The sequence below is a fragment of the Lactuca saligna genome, chromosome 5 (genome assembly GCF_052625555.1).
Source record: "Lactuca saligna cultivar CGN05327 chromosome 5, ASM5262555v1, whole genome shotgun sequence".
Taxonomy (NCBI): Eukaryota; Viridiplantae; Streptophyta; class Magnoliopsida; order Asterales; family Asteraceae; genus Lactuca; species Lactuca saligna.
The window spans coordinates 312,568,682-312,574,787 of NC_136421.1; the positions used below are offsets into that span (position 1 = coordinate 312,568,682).

General features: G+C 35.2%; 1 long non-coding RNA gene across 1 annotated transcript; it reads left to right on the plus strand.

Annotated features, from left to right (window-relative positions):
* Nucleotides 1-1,265: 1,265 nt before the first annotated feature.
* Nucleotides 1,266-5,568, plus strand: LOC144998659 (uncharacterized). Its single transcript, XR_013660393.1, has 11 exons — nt 1,266-1,790; nt 1,882-1,998; nt 2,082-2,194; nt 2,276-2,410; nt 2,844-3,467; nt 3,561-3,966; nt 4,041-4,305; nt 4,397-4,698; nt 4,769-4,840; nt 5,163-5,192; nt 5,313-5,568. It is a non-coding gene; the product is annotated as an uncharacterized LOC144998659 (long non-coding RNA).
* Nucleotides 5,569-6,106: the final 538 nt, after the last annotated feature.

Genomic DNA, 6,106 nt, shown 5'->3' on the forward strand with positions numbered 1-6,106 from the left:
TCTGCTCCTTTAACTTTCGAGATATTCCACCGCCTGAAATAAAGATCCTCCTCGAAGCTTCTTCTTATCTTCTACCTCTGCTCCCTCCACCATCTTTTACAGATTAGTGCCCATCGAGTCAATGTCCACCGATTCAACATTGTATCTCTCTATGTTTACTGCTCACCTTCCCTACTGTCGTTTAATCCTCCACTGGGGTCCGCCTTAAGCAACTTCAGACCACCGTCTTCACCCTTCTAATTTCTCGCCTCCAGTTGTTGTAGGCTTGAGGGCTTAACCATGCATAGTCATAGGTTGGTGAATCATGTTCTCTCCCGAATTCCACCGATAAAAAGTTGTGGCAGTCCGATGTCTAGCTAGTGCCGATAATTCAAGTAAAGGTTGGTGGTGATCATCACCCGTTTGCTTTCATTTCTCGCCGCTGATGACCGACATACCATCGGCCCACTCATGAGGGAAGATCCGACACACAGAGTTCTAGTTTTTTTTGGTATTTCTTTCATTGCTTTCTAATTTCTGATCTCCATATGTTGTTACAAGGCGTCGGCCTCAGGTAAGGCCCATACTTGTTCATCAAATTTCAGATCATGATTTAGTCAAGTAATTAAATCAATTCCAATTGAGGTTAACAATAAATTAGAGGATGGCGGTGGTTCCTATAGTTAGAAAAGGTAAAGTTTCATGAGAATTATTTGATTTTTATTATTTTTTCCCAAATTTTGACTAATTTACAACCATACTTTGATTTTTTTTATGGCAACATTAACATTTTCTTACTGCACACAACGTGTTCGACAAAATGCCACATTGAAGATTTTCTGCTTTGATTGCCTTAAATTATCGGCATGGTGTTTCACAAGATGTTAACAAGGTTAATAGAATGTAGTTGCTACTTCATTTTATATTTATGTAACGTTTTTCTGGTCTTAGTTGTTTAATTTTTAGATTTACAATCTTAAGAAAAAGATCCAGTATTCAAAGGATTGACACACTACAAGAAAAAGAACCTTTTACGACGTGCAAACCACGACACTCAGTGATTTATGTTACACAACAGAGAGTGACATTAAAAAAGTGTTATCTCTTCAAAAAATTTAAGGATTTAGGTCACGCATTATTGCATGCCCTTAAATTAGTATCTAATGTAAAAAAATTAAAAACACGGAGGGCACTTTATCTAAAATGAGCTTCTTCTATGAATGTCGTTTTATATTTTTTTTTAGAAACGCGCGTCTCTCTTCTCCTCCTAGAGGGAAAATGAAATCCCCAAAAATTTTAAACACCGCTTTCTTCTTCTACATTCGTTTCGATCTGTTCTCTAATATATGTCTCCATCGTCTCCGCCCCTCACCCACCCCCGACTCTTCAGGCCAGCACGACGACGATACCATCTCCACTGCCTTCAACATGTTCTCAAAATAAAATTTCTCCATGAGAACCACCGTCTTGCCATATGATGCCGCCCTGATCAACATACATAATCCGTCTTTCATGAATCTGTTATTGTGTGCGGCAGATGTTATGGAGACTGCAACTCCTCGAAGATTTAGGGTTTTGATCGGTGATTCTCAACGAAGCGATTCAGGCATCATTCCTCTCTCATAACGATTTAGGGTTTTTTGGTACAAGGTATCGACTAGTCTTATTTCAGACACCAACGACTTAGGGTTTTTCATAAAACATGTGTATGTGCACTTCGATTGCTCCAATGGAGAATCCACAATTCTGATATTCTTGAAAGATTCCACCTGAATGAACCCGGTTAGGGGGAATGCAAATTCTGTGAGAAGGTAATCTCAAATCTAATATTCTTGAAATCTCCATGAACTTATAATCTTTTTTGCTCACCAAGTCTTTTTTTTTTTTAAAATTATTGCACAGCCTGTTCACTGTGGATATGTTGCTTCAAAGTATCTTCACGAATGTATTGATTTGGGAGGAATATCAAGTATAAAATGCATAAGAGCAAGGGTAACACAAGCCCTAACACCAATGCAGGTAATCAGTTATCTATTTCAATCTTTTTTCTAATCATTTGCTGATCGATTCCTTTTTCTAATAAATTATATCTGCTAATGCAGAGCAACCCAACTGACATTCCTAATGGCTTCATTCCATTTTCCGCGACTTGGCATTCATATGTGATTAGTAATCAAAAAAATGAGAATTCCATGGTAATGAGCTTCATTGACAGGTGAATTTTGATCTTACTAAATCTCTGTTATTATGTGACATTACTCCCCTTTTGATTAGATGATGTGTGTGTTTTTACCAGATTGAGAATTTATTTTATAACATGATTGCACGAAGGAAAACTCTCCAGAACTCTGCTGATGATTATCCAAAAATTGTTGACCTACTTTGTCGGTTTGCCATTCATCATAAAAATGTGAGCTTCTCCTGCAGAAAGGTGAGTAGTTAAACTAATTGTTTTGCATGCATCTGAAACTAATAATTGTTTTGTTCCATAATTTTGGGAGGCATACTGCATACATTTTTTAATATTGGTTTTGATGTCTTGTACATATCCATTATCTGATTCTAGTTACTCTGAAAAGAAGACTACCATGGTTCTCTTCATCAATGGTATGTGTTATGTATCACACAACTTTGATAACCATCAAAACCCTTCCCCTCTAAATTTGAGAAACCACACACAAGTAACAAAAAAAAAAAAAAAAAACAAAGAAAAAGTGAATATGCTCTAGCACTTATTTCATTAGTGTGGTTGAGTGATAATTGACACCCTTGAACTTCTGAATTTTGACTTGTGCAAATTTATTGACATTCTTCCTGATATTTTGGTTTTAATTATAACCTAACTTTTCCTCACTTTTTCACAGAATGATTAGTCGAATGTACTGCTCTGAAGAGGGAAATTGAAATCATCTATGCTGCAACTTTACCCAAAGCATCAAAACCTTTCATATATATATATATATGCCACTTATCTTGCCTCCCGAGCATGTTGATGTTAACGTGCATCCCACAAAGAGAGAGGTCATGATGTTTCTTGCATGATTTCTGTATTATTTCTTGTTGACTTATCCAAAGTGATTTTTTAATTTTACCACTTTAAAAATGTGTAACAGACCAATGCATGAAAGACAAAATGAATGAGGTGTGTATACTTAGGGTTTTTCCGGATGTGATGAATACATCCTTAGTTACTCTAAACTTGAGCTTATAAATTTATACAAGAGATTCATACGTGGGATGTTGAAGGGTTATGGGAAAAACCTTTGAGATATAAGGGCCATAGGCAACATAAATATGTCATTCGTTCTTGCTTTGGTGGGGTCAATAGCACCTTTATTGCCAGTGGCAGCGAAATTCACAGGCATATATAAATACCTGTGAATTTACCTAACTATTCGGAACTTTCATCAGCTCATTATCCTTAAGTTTATTCTCTGATAATTGTGAGAGCAGGTATATATCTGGAATTGAAGTGGTTGTGAGAGCAGGTATATATCAAGTTAGAACATCTTTTTCATTTCTGAATGTGTTGTTGACTTATTTTGGTTCTTGTGCTCTTCTCACGTACTTAATTGATTTAGATGCAGTAGTTCGTGTATGACCAGAAGGGCTGCTCCTATATTGAATCCACACCTCTTCATTATATTAGATGGATATGACAGACTTGAATCCAAAACTTTCAACCTAAATTAAAATGTTCAGAATCAAATTATTAGTTAAGAATGTTGAATTAGATTATGCTTCAATAAATTTAAATGTCATCTTTTCAGGTTCCAGCTACAAGTAGCAAAGGAGCTGGACCTTCTATGTTAGAAGGGCAAAGTGGCTATGGTTCAACCATGCAAGACTCACCAAAATTCACATATGGAGACTACCCTGCAGCTACCCAAAAGTATGGCCAGAAAGGGGAAAATATGCTCATTTTTGGTTTTTTATAATCATTAGATGGCTATAATGGTTAACTTTCTTCTTGCAGAATTCTAGAAGGTTCTTTTTTTATACTTTTTTTACTATCTGTACACTCTGAGATCTTTTAACACACCATTTACTATGAACTTTAGGTCTACTTCAACAACTTCTTTCTTTAAAGTGGAGTGAACCTGAATTAGTTGAAGTTATCGGGCACTATTCAGGGAAACCGAGTTTTTCAAGTTTTTAATATTAAAAAGGAAGCAGGGGGGTTCATTTAGTCATGTTTCAAGGGAAGTGACAGTTGAGGTTTAAATAACTACCTTGAGATTCATCTATTATGGACTGGAAAAGGGACTTGTGTACCTACTCAAGGAGATTTTGGACCTCTTATCTCAGAAATCAGTGCTACACCAAGTAAAATTCTTTCATGAAATTGTTTTTTCTTAAATTTTTGCTCTTGATTGACAAAATGACAAGAAAACCCCCTTTACTTTTTTTTTTACAGATTTCGTCCCTACCGTGAGCAACAATCCACCTTTTAACAACAAGAAGAGTAATATTGGTTTGATTGTATGGATTTTGGTTCCGGTTGTAGTTGTGAGCTTTCATATGACTTTAGTCCTGCAAATAAGCTACTAAGCTCAGGGAGGGTGATTTTGGACCTGTTTACAGGGCCAAAATTTTCTTTGAGACTGTGAAAGAGCCCTTCATTCTTTTTGAGATCCCTTCATTCTCTTTGAGATGAAGCATTTTTTGACAGATCAGCGGGAAAGTAGCTTTAGTCACCGGTGAAAGTTTGCTAAATTGGTTTGTAAATTGTAATTCAATTCTCCATCTTCAATGTTTACATTTTTTTGATCAGGTTCAACACTTATAGGTTCTAAGAAGATATATAAAGATATACACAGAACTTCGTTCACCTGTGGAGAAAGATGAAATCATATTTGAGGTAACAATTTATAAAAATTTAGGATTTAAGTAAAAAAGAACTAGACGATTGATGAATAGTATGGTGGGTGGGTGTATAACTGTTGTTTTATGAAGTTACACGACAAAAAGATTCTAAGTATTATATAATACAATTTTATCTAAATGCTTTGAGTTATAAGAATAAATAGTAATTATCTTTTGGATCCCCTTAAAAGGTGTCTCAAGGTAACATAACATATCTATTTATTGTTGGAGTCTTTATATATTAAGTACATGCAATCAGAATATTGACACCTTTATATGTAGTGTGTATTTAAATAGTGATTTGTATGATCTTGTAGGACCTAGATGCGTTCACTACATCTATTATTGTGAGTATTGCCTTCTCTTTCATTCCTGCTTCGTTAGTTGTTGCTATTATGAAGGTAGGCCACTCTCCGGTTGTATTTTTCACATAATTGACAAGGAGCTGTTGTATCTATTCAAACTAGGCTTAGAGCAATGGTTGCAAGAGATGAGTTCAGAAGAAGAAGAAACAAGGCTGCAACTATAGTTCAGGTACTATGGATGAATTATGTTTGTAAAGTATATAAGAAAAGGATTAGAAACAAGGGTGAATTTGTACAAATTAGTTAGCTACTTGCAGGTTGATCTTGAATAAGCAAAGGGGCAATGGATTGTATTTTTTGTATCTAATTCGTTTGTAAATTTTTGTTACAACTTCTATTGATTTGTTTTATCTTTCAACGATTATTTGTATGACATTAAATTTATGCAATGGATTCTATTTTTTGTATATGATATTTTATTTTCTATTATGAAACATTAAATACAAATTTAATTTGAAAATAAGTAAATTTATAAATAATATTTTTCTAAACATTTAAAATTATGATACGCAAAATGTGTGTCATCTTCATTTATGACATGGCCTTTCTTGACAGGGGCTTTCTTGATACGCATTGCGTGTCATTAACACGCGCGTCGTAAGTTTACGACACATGAATGCGTTTCGTCTTCCTTTATGACATGGCCTTCATTGATACGCATTGCGTGTCGTTAATGCGCGTCGTAAATGAGCGTCGTCTATAGATGACGTGCAAAAGCGCGTCGTCTCTCTTTATGACAGGGTCTTCCTTGACGCGCATTTGCGTGTCGTCTGAGCCTTTTACGACGCGCAATGAGCATCGTAAAAGACTGTTTTTCTAGTAGTGATAGTGGTGAGAAATAAAGATAGTTGGTATTTATTTTGGTAAAAAAAGGATTAAAAATTGGATTTTTTAAT